The sequence below is a fragment of the Equus asinus genome, chromosome 6 (assembly GCF_041296235.1).
Source record: "Equus asinus isolate D_3611 breed Donkey chromosome 6, EquAss-T2T_v2, whole genome shotgun sequence".
In the NCBI taxonomy this organism is placed as follows: Eukaryota; Metazoa; Chordata; class Mammalia; order Perissodactyla; family Equidae; genus Equus; species Equus asinus.
The window spans coordinates 15,337,832-15,356,105 of NC_091795.1; the positions used below are offsets into that span (position 1 = coordinate 15,337,832).

The 18,274-nt window shown below is 49.2% G+C and overlaps 1 protein-coding gene across 9 annotated transcripts in view; it reads left to right on the top strand.

Moving 5' to 3' along the window:
- The window catches only part of CRACDL (CRACD like), a 135,794-nt gene that overhangs the window by 9,523 nt on the left and 107,997 nt on the right, over nucleotides 1–18,274 (top strand). The window contains exon 2 of one of the 9 annotated variants that reach the window (XM_070511670.1): nucleotides 9,826–9,959. The exons of 7 other annotated variants lie outside the window; for them this stretch is intronic. The gene's annotated coding sequence lies outside the window, so the exon portion shown is untranslated. The remainder of the gene's footprint in view (nucleotides 1–9,825; nucleotides 9,960–18,274) is intronic. One more of the 9 variants, XM_070511671.1, reaches the window with a different exon arrangement.

Below are 18,274 nucleotides of genomic sequence, written 5' to 3' on the forward strand. Positions count from 1 at the left end.
CAGAGGAGCAAACTGAGGCACAGAGAGGTTAAGCACCAGTGCACAGTGAAGCAGGCATTTGAGCCCCGTGCCCTTTCCTCGTTGCCTTGTGTTTAACCTGTCTTGAACTATTAACTGGGAAATGGCCAGGAAGCATCCTTAGAGCTCACCCAGGGGTCCACTAAATGGGAGTGAACCCTCACGGCAAATTACTCCCTGGTGTCAGTTCACAGGGCCTGGGGCATAGGAGGGGCTCCTTATTCTGGATCAGCTGCCCACAGAGCCCTCCTTGCTGACGTCCCACCCAGGGGTGGAGTCTAGCGAGACCCTCTCCTGCCCGCCTGCCTTTCCTGGCCGCCTGCTGCAGCTCTTGCAGGAAAGGAGAGGAGGGGAGGTCACAGGCGGAGGTGGTGGGTGGGAGGGCGCTGGCTGGGCGCTGGGCCCCTCAGGATCCACACCCTTAAGGGCCTCTGGCTGTTTGGGTGACCCTGGACACAGCCTCGGGCTCCTCCTCCTCGCACACTGGGAGATTGAGAGACCTGCCTCCCAGGGTTGCTGGGAGAAGCAAAGGCAGTAATTTATGTGGAAGTGGCAGATATGTGGTAACTGGTGTACAAAAGTGAGTTAGAAACGACATTTAATACAATTAAGCCTTACTTACTGCCCCGCCCCCCCAGCTTTTGTTGAACATTCCTGGTTAAATTAGACTCAGACCTTATGACTCGGAGGGAGCCCTGGGCGCAGAGCCGGACTCTCCCGTTCTTGGCCGTGTGGGCTCTCAGCCTCCGCTGCCCGCCTGGGACACGGGGACTAGTACCCCTCAGAGGTGCATGTGTGCATGAACTGGGGTACGAGTGTCTGCAAAGTGCGTGGCCGGGAGTGAGCACATATTTAGCCCCCGGCAGGTAATTACTTCCTCTGCCGCCTGTGAAAATGACATCGCAAGTGGCACAGTGAGGGAGAGGGGATGGGAACCACGTGGGCTGAGCATGGCCTGTGTGTCAGGCGTGGTTAGGTACTTAAGGAATACATTATCCCACTAATTCTTGGAATAACCTTCACAGGTGGAAATGGTTAGCCCTGTTTCGAGGTGAGGGACCTAGAGCTCAGGGAGGTGAAAGTGACTCACCTCGGTCATCTGAGGAGACAGACCTAGGTTGGGGGAAGATGGGGGTGGACACCTGAAGCCCTGAAGGGGTGGGATGGGATCCAGAGCTCATGGCCCCAGCCCAGGGATGCCACTGGGCTCCTGACTTGGCAGTGGGCCAGCGGTAGGCTGACATGAGGGTGGCTGCATCCTGAGTCTGTCTGGCTCCACGGCAGGATCCTGAGTGAACTGGTCACCAGGTGCTGCCAGCATGATTAGCTGAAGGAGCAGGTACTTCCCAAAGATCGTCTGCTCCTGCTTCTCCCCAATTCTCAAATAGGCACTTCTTTTGTAATATCAACAAGATGTTATAGCAGTTCCTTGCTCTGCTGATGGATGGACGTATAGTCCTTTGAAAACAAAGTTGCAGTTTAAGCTCCTCACTGCCAGCGAAATGGGGATTCCCATCTGAACTCTCTTCAAGGTCCAGGACGGCCTGCCGCGCTGTCTGGTTCCTTCAGGGCTGTGGCTTCTGCCCTAAAGCCAGAGTTGCTGGTCTTTCTGAGTACGAGGGGCCCTTTGTAACACTGAACAATTTGGGAAACCTTTCACATAACAGTAATTATATTTTCATGCTCTATGAATGAGGAAAATATGTATAAACAAAAAGACACTATGAACTTTAAGGCTCATCTTGATGACGTGTTTTATTAATCACATGTACACATCTTAAAAAATAATAACCTGCATATGTATGTGACATAATATTGATTCATTTACCGATAATGACTGCACACTAGGGATTCACTTGTAGAGAACTAAAGTTCTCTGTTTGGAGATTTAATATTTGTAAACTTTCAAAGGAGTGGATGTGCCCTTTTGCAGCCTGCTTTCCCTCCCAGGCTCTTTGCTTGCAATTCCAGTACATTCCACCAGGAGGTGCCTGGGATTATGATGCTTCTGCAGAGGATGAGGCTTCACCCCAGCTATGAGATGAAGTGTGGTTTTCTACTCTCACGTGTTTTCTTTTTAGGACAAAAATACTTTAATAAACAAAACCATATGAATTAAGAGAGTATGGTCTAAAAGAGGTAACCAAACATGAAGACAAGTTTAAAAGATGATGCAGGCTAAATAACACCAAAATTCCAATTACTAATTACTGCTTATTTTTCTCTACTTCTGGATTTAATTTTTTCTTAGTTTCCAGGCATTAAAAGCAATCCCAAGCATCGGCCACTGCACTACTTCCAAAGTGTTTGAAGAGCTTTAGCATTAGACATACACAGGTTGTCTTAACCACTTAGGGACCACGAGGCACCCCAGACCCCTGTCTTCTACCTGGACCCTCACAGAAGGCTCTGGAACTCTTGCAGCCATGTCCTTCCCTCAGGAGCCCAGTCTCGCAGGGCACCTTGGCCTCCTGTTCACCTGTGAGAGATAGCTGGGTACTGAGCTCATTTGAATATGAACTATCTGGCCGCAAGAAAATCGGACAAAAGTCCCTCAAACAAAACTGTCAGTTCATCCAGTAGCCCCACTGGCAAAAGTTCAGTTCTGTCATTCTGTTCAGTGTTCCTTCAGTGTACAGCGATAGGCTCCTCTGGAGCTCGGAGTCTAACCAGTAGCTGTAGACATATCCACGTAAGGGCAGAGAATGGACAACGGGTGAGGGCAGCAGGTTGCACTGGGGCAGGGTGTGTGGGGTCCCGGTCCTAGAAGTGTTGGCCATGCTTGAGCTAGGTCTTCCACGGGGAGTGTCCAGGGGACCCTGAGGGGCTCATGGCAGGGCCAATGGCCCACTAGGCACAGGGGGCCCAATACCAAGGGTCCATAAGAATGTCAGGGGTCTACAAAAATGTTTTAGTTTATCTTAAAATCAGAAGGAAAATATGAACCATAGGTCAAATAAAATGTTTTAATGTATAATAATATATTCATCTTTATACTGATGCAATTGTAAAATATACTTTTTAGTTAGGTTTTTTTTTTTTTATTAATAGAGGAAGGGGCCCATGATGGCAGAAGTGCCCAGAGCCCAAGAAAGTCATAACGTGGCCTGGGTGGGGGTGAGACCGAGGGCCCTCCTGACCCATGGAACTGCCCAAGCAGAGTCACAGAGGCAGGAATGACCTAGGGCGGGAAGGGACCGCTCAGTGCCTTAGCGTCGCAATGCACTTGTGCAGAATGGGGCTGGAGGAAAAGCTGGGACCCTGGAAAGCCTCCACCTTGGCCAGGCCTGTTTGGTGAAGGCAAACAGCCCTGTTTCTGCAGGCTCAGGACCATGTGCTAGGGTGCCGCAGGCTGGGCATCCCTGAGAGAGAGATGCTGGGGAATTGTAGGACCTTCAGAAACCTTAGCCCAACCTCATTCAAGGAAGGCCAAGGAGATGGGGGCATGCTTACCTTGGGCCGTACCTTGGGCTGGCATCAGTACCACTTGTGGCTACCCTGGCCTCACGTACCAGGCTGACTCAGGAGACCTGGGTGGGACGGTCGTTTGTGTTTAACAAGCTTTGCAGGTGAGTCTGCCGCGTGGCCGGGGCTGAGCGCCCTGGCGTTCACCTGAGTGTGTCTGGGCTATGGTTGGGCAGATCTGATTTTCAAGACCAGGGCTCCCACTTTCCTGTGGGAGGGAGGAGCCCAAGACCTTGTCTGAGGAGATGCCAAGACTGTAGGGCTGGGCTGGCCTGCACCCATCAGCCCTAAAGAGGCACAAACACTCCTTTGTCCTCAGCCCTGTGGGCCTGCTTGTCTTCCTGGAGTCCTGCTTCCTTTTGGCTCGGCGGGTGCACAGGGACCAGCGGCTGCTCAACACCCAGGGCGCGGGTCCAGTTTCCTTCATCTAGGTTGTCAACACGCGTTTGTTGCAGCCATGGGCACAGCACTGTGATTTGAGGCAGGATGGCTTAGATGCGGGCGGGGCCTTCACAGAGTCACCCGATAGGGCACAGATGTGCGAATAACTCTATCATAACTAGACTAAAGTAAGGGCTACTCCACAAGACACAAACCCCGTGGGGATGAATGAGTTCGGACTATGGAGGTAGCATTTGAATGGATCTAGAAGAGTGGATGTCATTTCTACAGGCAGGGAAGGACAGGGAGAGCCATTTCCATTGGGAGGAAGGGTCTGGCGTCCGTAGGATGGCTATGTCTGATGGGACAGGATGTGGGCTGTGTGGAAGGCCGTGGAGGGCAGAGGAGTTTAAAAGGAGCAGGCTGCAGCTGACCTGGAGAGGCCCTGCATCTTGGAGGAAAGTGCTGGCACCCCTTGGCGCTCGTGGCTCTGGGGGCCTGCAGGGGTGACCACTCAGTAAAGGCTTTGGACCCAGCTGTGATTGACTTGGGGAAGGTTGCAGAGACAGTGCCTGCGTGCAGAAGTGTGCACACTGCAGCCTCTCTGCTCTCTGCCCGTGAGAGGGTCAGGAAATGTGATGGGGAAGCTGTTCTATTCATGATAGAATCAAGGACGGAATACTCGGGAAGGGTTCTAACCTGTGTGGAGAACCTGTATGAAGAACACGATTAAGTTTTACTGGGGACACAAAAGAGCACTTGTGTAAATGGAGATGTTGACCATGTTCCTGGGAGGGAGGGATCGATATTTTAAATATTCCCAAATTAATTTATGGACTTCATGCAATTCCCAGCCAGAATCTGGCTGGATAACCTACCAGACATTAAAACATATTATAAATTTATGATAATTTAAACATTTTTATTTTGGGATGGGAATAGAACACATCCATAGAACACAGAAGTTAATAGATTTAGTTAATATTTAACCACTTGGGAACCCATCAGGCCCCTCAATCGTATCAAGCCCCAAAATATATTTCACATGGATTAAAATTTTAAATGTGAAAGTGCAGTAATTAAATTCACTTTCGGTACGTATTTAAGAAATTATGAGATGAGAAACATTTTTCTCTGCATGATGCCAGAGGCAAAAGCCATGAGGCCAAAATTGTTTGTTCATCAGGGGGTATAAAAACTTCAGTATGCCAGAAGAAAAACCCCAAAACAAAATCAAAAGTCAGTTGATAAACTGAGAAAAAATGCCTGCAACATGTATGACAAATACCCTGTTACATAAACAACTCTAATAATCAATATGAAGAGCTTGTATTAGTAATGAACTTCCCAATAGGAAAGTGGGGGAAGGATGTGAATTAGGTCACACAAGTAGAAGTAAATGGCAGTGAAGGTGAGAAAGTCAATCTTACAGTAATTAAATAGGTGCGTCTTAAAATAAGATACTACTTTTGTTGTCAAATTAGCAAATTTTTTGTGTGTATTGTCTTCATTTGTTTTTGGGAATGATGGTACTCAGTGCAAATGGAGGTGTGTGGCAAGGAGTCTCATATGCCTTTGGGAGTGGGAGATCCAAGCTTTCTGCCAAGCAGTTTGGCAGTTATGTTCCGAAACCCTAAAAAGAATTCATCCCTTTATCCTGGTGATTCCACTTCTAGGAATTTTTCCCAAGGAAATAATTAAATCTGCAGTCAAAATATTTCTATGCAAGGATGTTCATCACATTATTTAGAAAGATGAAACTTTGGATACAATTTAAACATCCAGTAATGGGGAATGAGTCATTCGTATGCCGGAGTTGTGGTCAAGCCCTTAGGAACACTGAAGGATGCTTAGTCACAAGGGAACTTCACGATCTAAGGCTAAATGAAAAAGGCAGGAAGGATGGTGGGCCGGAGCTGGAGGGAGAGGGGGAGCCATGGGAAAGAGCCGGGGGCCAAAGCAAATATGTGTTGGCGGGATAGACAGTCTTCATTTTTTCGGTCTCCCTTTGGCGAATTTTGATTGAGCAGGTGCTGGGTGCAAGGCACTGTCATTTAGGCTCAATTTAGAGAAAGAGTTTGGGTGCCATGAGCCAAAGGGAGGGTGCCGACATTGGACAGGCTCTCCCTCAGGGTAATGGCCCGCTGCTCTGCCCTGCCACATTCCAGGGTCACCAGCCCCTCACAGGGACTCAGCCCCTACCCTGGCCGCTCACCCATTCTCCAGGGAGCCGCTCTCCTCTCCTCCCATTCTCAATGTGCGTGAGGGATTGGAGTTCAGAACCAAGCAAAAAACTCAGGATGTTCAACTCTAAAATAAAAAAGGGGAAAATTCAGAATATAAAGCTTACTAAAAGGGGGGTTGCATGATACATAAAAACAAATTTATATATTATGTATGTGTGTATAGGGAAAAGGTTGGAAGGAAACTTATCAAAATGTTTCTGGTCAGCTCTGATAGAATTATGGGAGATTTAATATTTTTATGTATTTTATAATCAGCATGGATTAATTTTTTTTTAAAAAGCTGTATTGAGATATAATTGGCGCATAATCTGCACATATTTGAAGTGCACAATTGGCTAAGTTTTGACATGTGTAACACCTGTGAAACCAACACCACAATCAAGATAGTGAACATATCCATCACCCCTGAAAGTTCCTCGTGTTCCTTGTAATCTCTTCTCCCGGTCCCTCCCCTCCTCATGTCCCTTACAAGGCAACTGCTGATCTACTCCCGGTCACTATTATTCAATTTACATTTCCTAGAATTTTATATAAATGGAGTCATACTCGCTTCGATAGTGTGTACTCACCTTGTCTGGCTTCTTTCAGCCTGTAATTGTTTTGTGATTCGTCCATGTATTTGCATGTCTCAATGGTTTATTCCTTTTTATTGCTGAGTAGTATTCCATTGTGTGGATATAGCACAGTTTTTTACAATCCAATGAGCTTCTTTTATAATTAGGAAAATCTTCCATTTTTCTCAGTGTACTCTGAGATTGGATAGTGTCATGGGAGTTTGGGTTCCTGGTGTCCATCCCTCTCGGGAAGTTTGGGGCAGTTTTCCAGGCCCGACATGGTGACGTTGAGGTTAGCAATCGGGTAAGCCCGGAGGGGCCAATTGCTATCATTTGCCAAACAAAAGCCTTAGCCAAGCCTTTGAACACTTGTACTGTATGTTGTCAGAGTTTTGATTTTGGTTCTAAGGACACTAAGTGCAGCTTAACAGACAATTTGCAGACTTGCCCTTGAGCTTCACCTCAGTCTGAGAGCTGGAGAAAGCTTTGTTGAAAGAGCTGGACCTCTTGTCACAAATTGGCATTGAGTGTGTAACTTCCCTGTATCCTGAGCCCTGACTGTGCTGCTGCCCCTCGGTCATTGGTCTGTCCGCTCAGCACCATGCCTGGTTGACACCACCCCCCCCCCCAGCTGCCCCTCTGTGGCAGCGGTCCTCCTCTTCACCTGCCCAGTGCAGCCCCCGCTCCTGTCCCCTGCAGCTCTTGTCCTTCACTTGGACGAGGCTGACGGCCTTCCTCCCTCTGCTCTCGGGGGATTTTCACGAGGTCTCCCCAGTCTCCTGGATTAGCACAAACCTTGGCAGCTTCTCCAGAACTCCAGATGCCCCCAGGTCTCTGGACAGTCCTTTTCTCCCCAGTCCCCAGCCATCCCTTGTCCCTGTGGTCACAGCAACAGGCATCGGCAGGCTCCTGCCCCGTTCATGGCCCTACTCATCTCGGGGGGTCCCAGGAGTTGCCTCCTGTGTGCTCAGGAGCAAGTGCACCATGATACTCTGCCATGGCCTCCTCCCGGGCTCTCCTGGGCCCAAAGGAAGGACTTAGCCACCCCTGGTTCCATGCACAAAGGGGGCAGCAAGGGGGAGTCTCTCTCCTGAACTCTGTACCCCCTTGTTCCCGGGCCTGAGTCTCCTAAGGTCTGTCACATGATGTCCTTTTCTCTCTTACCACTCCAAGTAGGGGTCAGACCAGTCCCTGGGCCAGGCCTGGAAATGGACACTCCCATCCTCACTGACCTCCCTCCTCCCATTATTTTTACCCTGAGCCACCCCTATGCCAGCCCCTTCACCTAAACCACCCATACTGGCAGAGACCTGTGACTGAACAGGGAGCTGATGCCCTGGGGTGCCTGGGTCTCCTGCTCTGGGCCACAGCCCTTTGCCCACTGGGTGCCTGCTGACAGCCAGACACTGCCCGGAGGGGCTGGAGACCGGGTCCGGGAGCAGCCTCCGGCTGAGATTCATCCTTCCCTTCCTTCTCTCTCAGGGTCTTAGATTCTAGGAATGAGACTGTCAAAAATAGAACCAAGAGGAAGGGCAGCTGGCTGGCAGGGCCTCCCCCTGGAGGGGTCCTGACTGATGGGCACATGTACCCAGGGCCCCCCTGGCCTCCTCTGCGGGCCCTCCTGTTTCACTGGAGACAATAACGGACCTGTTGGTGGCAAGGGCCCAGGTGGCCGTCCGGTGAACAGGCGGCTGGCCTGGAGACAGGGGAGGACAGAGATGACGAGGAGGACGGGGCGGGCGCCTTTCTCCCCAGCGGGGACTCCTACTTTTTAAAAGTCTCCTTCGAAGAGGATGGAAACAAACATCAGGTCCGCCTGGACCGCGTCCAGCGGTGTAATCAGAGCCACCGTGGACAGTGGCGCAGGAGCCGCGTCCGTAGTCCGTAACCGGGAGCGCGGCTGCAGCGAGCGCGGAGGCGCGGCTTCTTGGGCAGCTCCGCGGGCTCAGCCACCACCGCGCAGCGGTGTCCCCGGCGGGCGCGCAGCCCCGCGCCACGTGGTGGGGCCGCCCGCCTGCTCGCGCGCGCGCGGGAGGAGACTGGGGAGCCTGGAGAAGCGGCCTGGGGGTGGGGGTGGAGCCCTCTGGGAGCGAGCCTCGGCGGGGTGGTGGCTGTCCTTAGCGTCAGGGGTGGGCAGGACCCTGCTGGATCTCAGTGGGCCCTGTGTCAGAAGATGCCCTGCTGTGCCTTGTATGCTTGTTTGTACCTGGTGGCGTTCACGCGCCTGGGGGTGTGATGTCCTGCATAGAGAGGGGAGCTTTCCTGCTGGAAACCTGGCTTTGAAGCTTCCAGCCTCGGGGGGAGGCTCAGGGCGCCCTAGTAGATTTCCGTGTTGTTTGAACCGGCTGGATCGCTGTGTGGGGCTGGAGGAGGGGACTGACTTGTGAGGTGGAAGGTTCGCTAGAGGAGTTCAGGACCACAGTTACCTGGCTGTTCGGCTCATGTCTCCTCCCCTTGGTGTGTCTCCCATCTTTCATTCCTGCCTCTTAACCACGGGTGGGGCACGTGGGCAAGCCCCACACTGGTCAGTGGGTCACAGGGAACCAGAGATGATAAGAGTCTGTAATACAGAGACGGTTTCTAAGCTGTTAACAGGGCACATGTTATCCCCATTCTTGTTGAGAAGGAGGTTAAGTAACTTTCCCCAGGTCTCGCTGCCAGCCACAGACCCGGTGCCTTGCTGAGGGCTTCCACATAGCTTAGTTTGTGTAATCCCCAAGCAGCCCTGCAAGGTAGGTTTCGTTCTGATTGTTTCTTCTGATTAACGTGAGGCTCAGAGCATGTAACTTGCCCAGCCACATGCTTTGGTTGGGGTCTTTCTGCACCTGAAGATCCCACTTAGTATGACTCCCTGGATGCCCAGACCTACCCTGTGATGGGAGGTATGGTCCTTACTAAGGGACTTGGCGTCGGGCCTCCACAGTCTGACCTGTGTTTCTTGAGTCCAACCACTTCTGATACCTGCCCCTCCCCTCACTGCCCACAGGTCCAGCCTTGCTGCTTCCTGTTCTCCAAACATCCCCGAAGGCCGCAGGTCCCACACCTGTGTCCGCATTCCCCCGGCTGCCCACTTGGTCCACCCCACACACTGCCCACAGCTCACTCTTTCCCCTCACTCACCTCCCAGGCAGAAGTAACCTCCCTGGTCTCTTCCCCTCTAGCTCTCTGTGTGTCCCTCTGCCACAAGTGGACTTCAGGAACCTCTGTCTGCCTCCCCGACACACTGAGACTCTTGGGAGTGGAGACTGCCTTCGTTCTGGGAGACACGCAGAAGAAGAACCCTGAAAGGTGTTCGGTAAATGATTGCTGTGTTAGGTTGAACTGAGCTTTTAGGCACAAATACCCTCCCTTCTCTTCTGATTTAATGTTTTTTGTGTTTGAGAACTTTGGCAATATGGTGAGAATTGTCCACATGCCAAAGTGGATCTTGGTGGGACAGAGTAATGCAGGTTTAATTTTTAACTCCCGAGTGTGACTCCATGATTGTGTACTCTGAATATATGACTGGATGACTCAAAAAATTCATGGAGGTGAAAATTTGGACTCATCTCCTACCAGTGTGATTTGGTTAAGGTGGTTAGTGGCCTCAGGTCCCCCCACCCCCAGGTTCTACTGCCAGGCCTGAGGACCCCCGGCCCTGGACGGACGTGGTGCCGGTGGGCGCCTTGCAGCCTCTCTCCTGGCCCCTGCTTCTGGGCGCCTCAGAAATGAGTCAGAACATGTGCAGCGTGGGCTTGTGCGGGTGGCAGGGAGCCCAGAATTAGCTCGGCTGTGTTTCAGCAGGGTTGCAGCGGGGAGGGGGCGGCTGCGCCAGGCGGGGGGCTGAGAGGCAGACAGCCCTGAGCTGTGGAGGGAGTCAGCTCTCAGGAGCTAGCACAGGCCTCAGGGCATGGGGGGCAGCCTGCTTTGTGTCTGGCACACACCCGATTGTAGATGAGCAGGGGGTCAAAGGAGCAGGCCTTGTGCAGCTGCAGCGGCTGGGACCCCAGCGTGCCTGAGACAAATGTGGGAGCTGGACAGGCATGGCCAGGTCACCCCAGGTAGTAGGTGGCGGACAGGTGTGGCATCACCGTGCTTGCTGTTCACCTCTGGCAGCTCTGTGCCTTCACCTGCCCGCAGCACACCCAGGCAGGCAGAGCCAAAGCTAAGCTGCTCCGCGAGCAGACAGCGCAGCCTCCTCCTGCGCCTGGCATTCTTTTACTCTTTGCAAACTGCTTTTATTCAAAGGGAGGGAGTGGTTAGCAGGGTATTTTAGTAAATTGTGAAATGCTTTGTTCTCGCTTGCCCCCTTTCCTGCTCTCCCCAATCTCTGGCACAGGTGTGTTTCCCTGGATGCCAGTGCTTGTCACCAGAGAAAACAGGGCAGCAACACTTATCACTTCCACTGCTCACTGGGGCAAAACACGAGGGCAGGCTTCGTGCCTCCCAGGGGTGGGGAGGGGCCTGGTACTTGTGTCACCACCAAGTGAGTCATCGAGGTGGAACTGTAAAATATTTAATCACGTGTGTCAGCATTGTTCGAGAAGCAGCATTTTTAAAGGTCCCCGTATGCAGCATGGGCACATGGTGTTACCTCTGCGGTTCACCCGTCACCATGTGAAACGCACACAGAGTGGTTGGCCTGCTTGGGGGCTCCGTGGGTTTAACCATGTGAATAGAACAGTTTGGGGAAGAAAACAAAGCATCGAAGGTTTTCAGGATGGCCCGGCTTTGGCTCAGCAGGTAATTTCTGCCGTAGAGCCCCTGCCTGGCCTTGGTCACCAGCGTTTGTGTTCAGAGGCCACGGTGGCCTGGCTGCAGACTGTAGCTGAGCGTGCCACCGGCGCCTGGCCGGCTCTTGTTCCGGCAGGTGCCTTCCCTTCCTGCCCTGGCCCGACGCCCCAGGTTAGATCTGGCCATCCTCATCCGTGTTGGATGCAGGAGGGTCTCAGCAGACGTGTGTTGGGTCACAGCTGGACCGAGCACACCATGAGGGGAAATTCTCACACTGAGAGTCTGAGAGCAGGGACCATGCTTCTGTCAGCTTTGTTGCTTTAGTGCCTGACCTAGTGTTCTATACATGGAGGTCCAGGACCCTCAGCAAGTGCTTGCAGGCTTACATGCCTTCCACGTCCTTCTGCTGGCACCTGGGGCCAGGCCCTGGGGGCATTTGTGCAAAGCGTCCCACAAGTCTGGAGATACCTTCCCATCGTTACAGCCATCTGTTTTTTTCAAGGCACAGCATGCCCCCAGCAGCCTTGTTTGGGCCCCACATTATCTGTGAGGCAGGCGGGGCTAGAATTAGGGTGCCTTTTTGAAGGACGAGGTTCCTGGAGCCCAGAGAGCGGAAAGGACATGCCTGCGTTGCACAAGGAATTGCTGACATGGTGGGTCTCCTGCTTCTCATTTCAGCACCTTGCCCAGGTGCCTGCTGCTCACCTGTGGCCTGGCATTGTCCCACTAGGACATCCTGCCAGGCCCCACCGGGAACCCTGGGTGTAGTGACTTCATCGGGGAGCCTCAAACTGGGGAATCTTGGAGCAAGAATAGATCCAGAAATTGGACAACTTCTGTATTTTCCAAATTTGAACACTGAAGCCAAGAAGAGTGAAGTAATTTGCAGTAGGTTGAATGTTGGAAAGCATTATTTTGGGAAGCATTAGAAAAACTCCCAGTCATGGTTTATACTGCTTGCCCAGCACCGTTGGTGTGATATTTGTATCAAGTAGCTGCTCTTAGCCTTGAGACGCCTCAGGCCTGGGAGGTTAGGTATATTCTGTGTATATTCCGCTTCCTAACAGCCACATGGGTTTGAGGACAACTTCTTAACCTGTTTTTGAAAAATAAAAGCTTTCTTAGATTTTTTTGGTTCTCTGTGCCCAGCAAGTTCATTGGAACCTGAGTGCTGGTCTGCCCTTTCACCTCATTGCATCCTCTTGTCAAACCCTGAGCGTAGGTACAGTTATTAGCTCTACTTTGCAAAAACGGAAACACTCCCAGTGGGCACAGACCCTTCCTGGGGTCGCTCAAGTAAATAGCCCCAGGCCTGACAGACTCTGAGGCCCACCCTCTGGCAGCCAGTGGGTGTGGGAGGAAGGGACACCTTAACTCTGACACACTCGGCTCCCAGGCTGCTCCTTGTTTGGGGGCACCGGTTGTCATTGTGAGCCAGAGCTGACTCTGGTTCTGGGCTGTCCTCAGAGCAGTGGTTTGGGAAACACAGAACTTCTCAGAATACTGTTTCAGAGAAGATGCTGCTGTCTGCTCTTCTCAGAAGGCGTGAAGGGTGTCCTGCCTGAGGGTCGGTCCCGGCCCACAGTCCGCTTGGTGCGAGGTCTGGGAAATCTGCTTCCTGCAGGTGGGAGCAGCAGGAGGAGGCAATGGAGCCGGGGTGGGAGGTGGTGCCAGCGTCTGGGCGGGGGAGGGGAGAGAATTCCCCAAGTGTGATGTCGGGGAGAAAGGCCACAATGAGGAAGATGCTGTTACTGACAGCTCATGATGTTTTATTAAGCCAGAGGGGTTGAGACTCCGCACAAAACGCAGCAGTTTCCTCTGTCCGGGTTAAATTACCCCCTTTTGAGAGCTGCCAGAGCCCTGATACCCATTCCTTTTGTCATTGGCTTCGAAGCCTCAGCCATATCGCTGGCCCTCTGCCACACCCACTGATGAGCTTTGAACCTGGGGACAGGCTCGGTGAGTTTACGGGTGGCTCAGAAACAGGATTCTTCTGGCCGAAAGGGGAACCAGGGAAACACAGCAGCTGGCCAGGTGGCTTGGGGTGTGCCACCAGATGGAGTGTTCAGTGCCAGGCCCCGTTCCCCTGGGAGGCCGGGTCAGCCTCGGCGTCAGATTTCAATGGGCCTTGGCAGGTCAGCAGCAGGAATGTGCGGGAGGGAGGAAATTCCAGTTTGCGCAGCCAGTGTTTGCTCGTGTCCTACAGTCTCAGAGCTCGATTAGTTTGCTCTTGCAGACATCATGAACGGTGGTTTGATGACGGTTGTTTGGGTCCATATTACATGGAAACGTTCTGAATGTCCTCTGCGAGCCTTTATCTAATTATCATGACTGCTTTCTCAGACATTTAATAGGGATTTTTCCATACCTGCCCACCTCTTCTTAGAAGTTATAGCAATTATGTTTCACAGCTGCTGCATGTAAATCAGAAGAAAATTGAACCAAATAACGAGGATAATTTTATGAACAAATAAGTACTCCTTGGGAAGCACAGGCAATCTAATGCAAATATCATAAGAGAAATTAAAGAATTTGCTACAGCTACCTAGGGCTCTGGAAAATATGAACTTCATAGCATGCCCAGAAACCTTATACAGAAATTGCCCGACAGCTCTCGGCCAGTCTCTTCTGAATCTTCACCAGAGAGTTGTCACAAGAGTCTCTGAGGGCGCAGGGTTTCTGAAATGCTGATTCACTGGGTGAGGCTTCAGATCAGGCCCCACGTGTACAGCCTCTACTCTTCGCGTCTGCATTAAGCTTTTAAACAGCGGGTTGGGAAGACAAATTTCAGGCAGTGGGCTTTTTCTCTGTAGACCTCTGAACCTTTAGGGTACTTCTTGCTGGTTCTACGAATGAATATAGGGACTCAGGCCAGGCTGAGAGAAAATAGGTGAGGTGTAAATGAAATTGATTTCTGTGCACACGGACCTTTAGTGGAAATTCTGAGGCTCAGTCCACTTCTCGAGTGCAGACCGTGGCCTGTCATGGATTCTGAACGTTGTTGCTCTGCTGATGGAGGTGGTGCCAGAGGTGGAAGGTCACTGGATCTGTAAGCCACCTTAGAAACCCGAGCCTTGGCCTGTCGTCCAGGGCAATTGGCAGTTTGTACAAAGGAAGGGAGGGAACGGCTCTTTGAGGTATTTATCTGCCTGATAGACATTCACAGCGATAGGGTGAATTTGAGTGTGAGTTTGGGTTTTTATTTGGGCTGATAAAATCTTTCTGTTCACCGACAAGCTGTTGGGTTGATAAGCCATTCACAGGCTGTGGGTGGGAGTCATCTAGCTGGGTGGTCCGGAAGGACTGCTGGCCTCTCCCCCACCCACACCCCTATTTTTTCAGTGCCAGGGGCAGGCATTTGCTAGGAAAATAACTTTTGTTGGAGGGTTGACTTGGTTCTGCATATGCAGGAGAGACAGTGTGTGATCCATCCCTGCCCCACAGCTGAGGATCTGGAATTGTCTAGCAGAGACTCAATACTTTAGAGTGACCTCAGACTCTCCCGGCCACACATTTGGGTTCCTCTGCCCTCGTGGCTGGTTTCCCAGTTACAATGGCCAGTCAGTCCGCTGATTATAGCCTTGAACTGGGAAAGGAGCTTAGGGAACTGCCAGCTCTTGCTACCGCTGTGACTGAGCTTGGCCAGAAAAAGTGTAGGAGGAGGTCCTCTTACTTCAGCCTTCATAACTACATGTTTCTGCCTGCTGTCAGAGATGAGAACTTGCCTGATGTTCCCATGGTTTTATCTGATTGTACTCATTTTACTCTTGATGTCTTGCCAGATTTGCACAGGTGTTTAACAGGTGTCAAAGTATTGGCATTTTCTGTTACAAGAAAAACTCCGTCATCAATCTTTTTTATGTGGTCTTAGGGTAGGTGGTTCGTTCTGTTGTCTCTTCCACACAGCAGCCAGAGTTACCTTTTAGAATGTAATCAGAATTCCAGTGCCAGCCATGATGGAGTAATAAATATTGGATTTACTCTTTTTTCCTGAAGAATTATGATATTGGCCAAAAAAAATGAAGCAACTATTTTCAAGAATGGAGCAATACTCAGTGCAGGTCTGTGATCCAAATGGAACCAGGTGAGGCAAGCTTCACAGTCTTCCTGGCTTTCTGTCAGGGAGTGCCTTCAAAACCAAGGCACAGGGAAGTAGACACCACAGAGAGATAAGCAGAGGAAACAGAGATCAGAATTTGTGGGTGCTGAAGCAGCTAGAATTTGTGGGGCAGGGTATTGGAGAAGAGGGTTCTGAGCAGAGAAGAGACTTAAGAAATTTTCAAAGTGGTCCCCTAGCATCTTGCCTAAATACTAAGCTATGTTTACCCAGGACAAGACTCTTTGAGGCTCAGCAGAGAACAACTACTGGGGAGAGGGTACTGAGCTGAACAGAGACTTTGGAGGTCACACAGTCCTGGGAGATTTGGAGTTCTAACCTGCCAGGATGAGGAGACTTTGCTGGACTCCTTGAACCTGAGACCACAGAAAGTCCACACCTTAGGAGTTGGGTCACCCTAGCCTAGAGAAGCGACCACACTAAACCCACTATAACAAAACCTAAAAACAAGCCTCGTTAGGATCAAGATGATACACCAACTAACAGTCTGCCAGAATAAAACTCAACACTCTTTAAACAAAGTATTATTTGTAATATCCAGTGTACAATAAAAAATCACGAGAGGGGCCAGCCCGGTGGCGCAGTGGTGAAGTTCACATGTTCCACTTCTCAGAGGCCCGGGGTTTGCCGGTTCAGATCTCAGGTGTGGACGTGGCACTGCTTGGCCAAAGCTGTGCTGTGGTAGGCATTCCATATATAAAGTAGAGGAAGATGGGCATGGATGTTAGCTCAGGGCCAGTCTTTCTCAGCAAAAAGAGGAGGATTGGCAGCAGTTAGCTCAGGGCTAATCTTTCTCAAAAAAAAAAAAATCACAGGAAATGCAGGACAATGTGACCAGTAATAAAGAGAAAGAGGTCAATAGATACAAACCCATACAAACATAATGAATGAACAGTTATCCAAATGAATATAGGGACTAGGAATTTCAGCAGAAAGATGGAAATTTCAGAAACAACCAAATAAATTCTAGAACTAAAAAAATACTGTTACTGTCATGCATTGCTTAACGATGGGATACATTCTGATAAATGCATTGTTAGCCAATTCCGTTATTGCGCAAATATCATAGAGTGTGCTTACACAAACCTGAATGGTATAGCCTACTCCGCACCTAGGCTGTATGGTACTAATCTGATGGGACCACTGTTGTGCTTGTGGTCAACCATTGACCAAAACATTGTCATGTGGCTCATGACTGTATCTGAAATGAAAAATTCACTGGATGGATCTAATATCAGTTTGGGCACTGTAGAAGAAAATATCAGTGAACTTGAAGACAGATCAATAGAAACCATTCAAACTGACGTACAGAGTGAAAAAACATTGGGGAAAAAAAGGAACAGAGCCTCAGTGACAGGAGGAATAATATCAAGTAGTCTAAAATATGTGTAGTTGGAATTATAGAAGAAGAGAAACTGGGGCAGAAACATGTTTGAGGAAATTTCCCCAAATTTGGTGAAAAATTCTCAACCTACAGATTCCAGAATTTCACTAAGCTCTAAGCAGCATGAAAACAAAGAAAATCACACCTAGGCACACCAGAATTAAATTGCTGAAAACAAAAGAAAAAACAAAATACTAAGTAGCTATATGTATTGCATATAGGGGAACAAAAATAAGGATACGGCTGACTTCCTATCAAAACAATGCATACCAGAAGACAATGGGACATCATCTTTAAAGTTCTGAAAAAAGATCTTTCAAAACTAAATGTGAAACAAAGACATTTTCAGATTAATGAAAGTTGAGAGAAATTGTTCCTTGCAGACCTGCAGTACAAGAATCTTTAAAGAAAAGTCTTCAGCCTGAAGGGAAATGACACCATATAGAATATGGATCCACATGATGGAATGAAAGTGCCAGAAATGGGAAATATGTGGTAAATATAAAATAATTTATTTTATCATTTAAAAATTTCTTTAAAAGAAAATTGATGGCTTAAAATAATCGCAGTTTATTGTGGAGTTTCTAATATTATGTAACAGTAAAATATATGACAAAGAGCAAGAGGAGAGTAAAATGAAAGAATACAGACAAACAATAGACAGAAATCAATGGAAACAAAAGTTGGTTCTTTAAAAAGATGAATAAAATTGATAACCCCCTAAGATTAATCAAGAAAAAAGAGAGGAGACCAAATGGTCAATATCAGGAGTGAACGAGGGCATGTTACTGTACATCTTACAGACATTTAAAGGATAATAATGGGTATTAAGAACTACTTTATGTCAATAAGTTTAATAAATTAGATGAAATGAATAAATTCCTTGAAAAACTCAAATTATCAAAATTGACATAAGAAGAAACTGAAAATCTGAATGGTCCTAAATTTGATTTTTTTAAAGATAAAATTTGTAGTTAAAAACATTCCCGCAAATAAAACTCCAGGCCCAAATGGTTACCCTGGTGAATTTTAGAAAACATTTAGGAAGAAATAGCACTAATCTTACAAAAACTTTTTCATAGAGGAGGAGGAAAGAGGAAACAGTTCCCAGATAATTTTATGAGGCCAGCATAACCATGATAAAAAAAAAGAAAAGGAGACATTACAGACCAATGTTCCTCAAGAACATAGGGACACAAAAAACAATGAAATACTAGCACATTTAATACAGCAATATATATAAAAAGGACAATGCGTCATGACCAAGTGGGGTTTATCCCAGGAATGCAAGGTTGGTTTAACATGTGAAACTCAATAAATATAATTCATCACATTAATTGAACGAAAAAGAAAAATTATATGATCTGTTCAGTAGATGCAAAAAAAAGTAATTGAC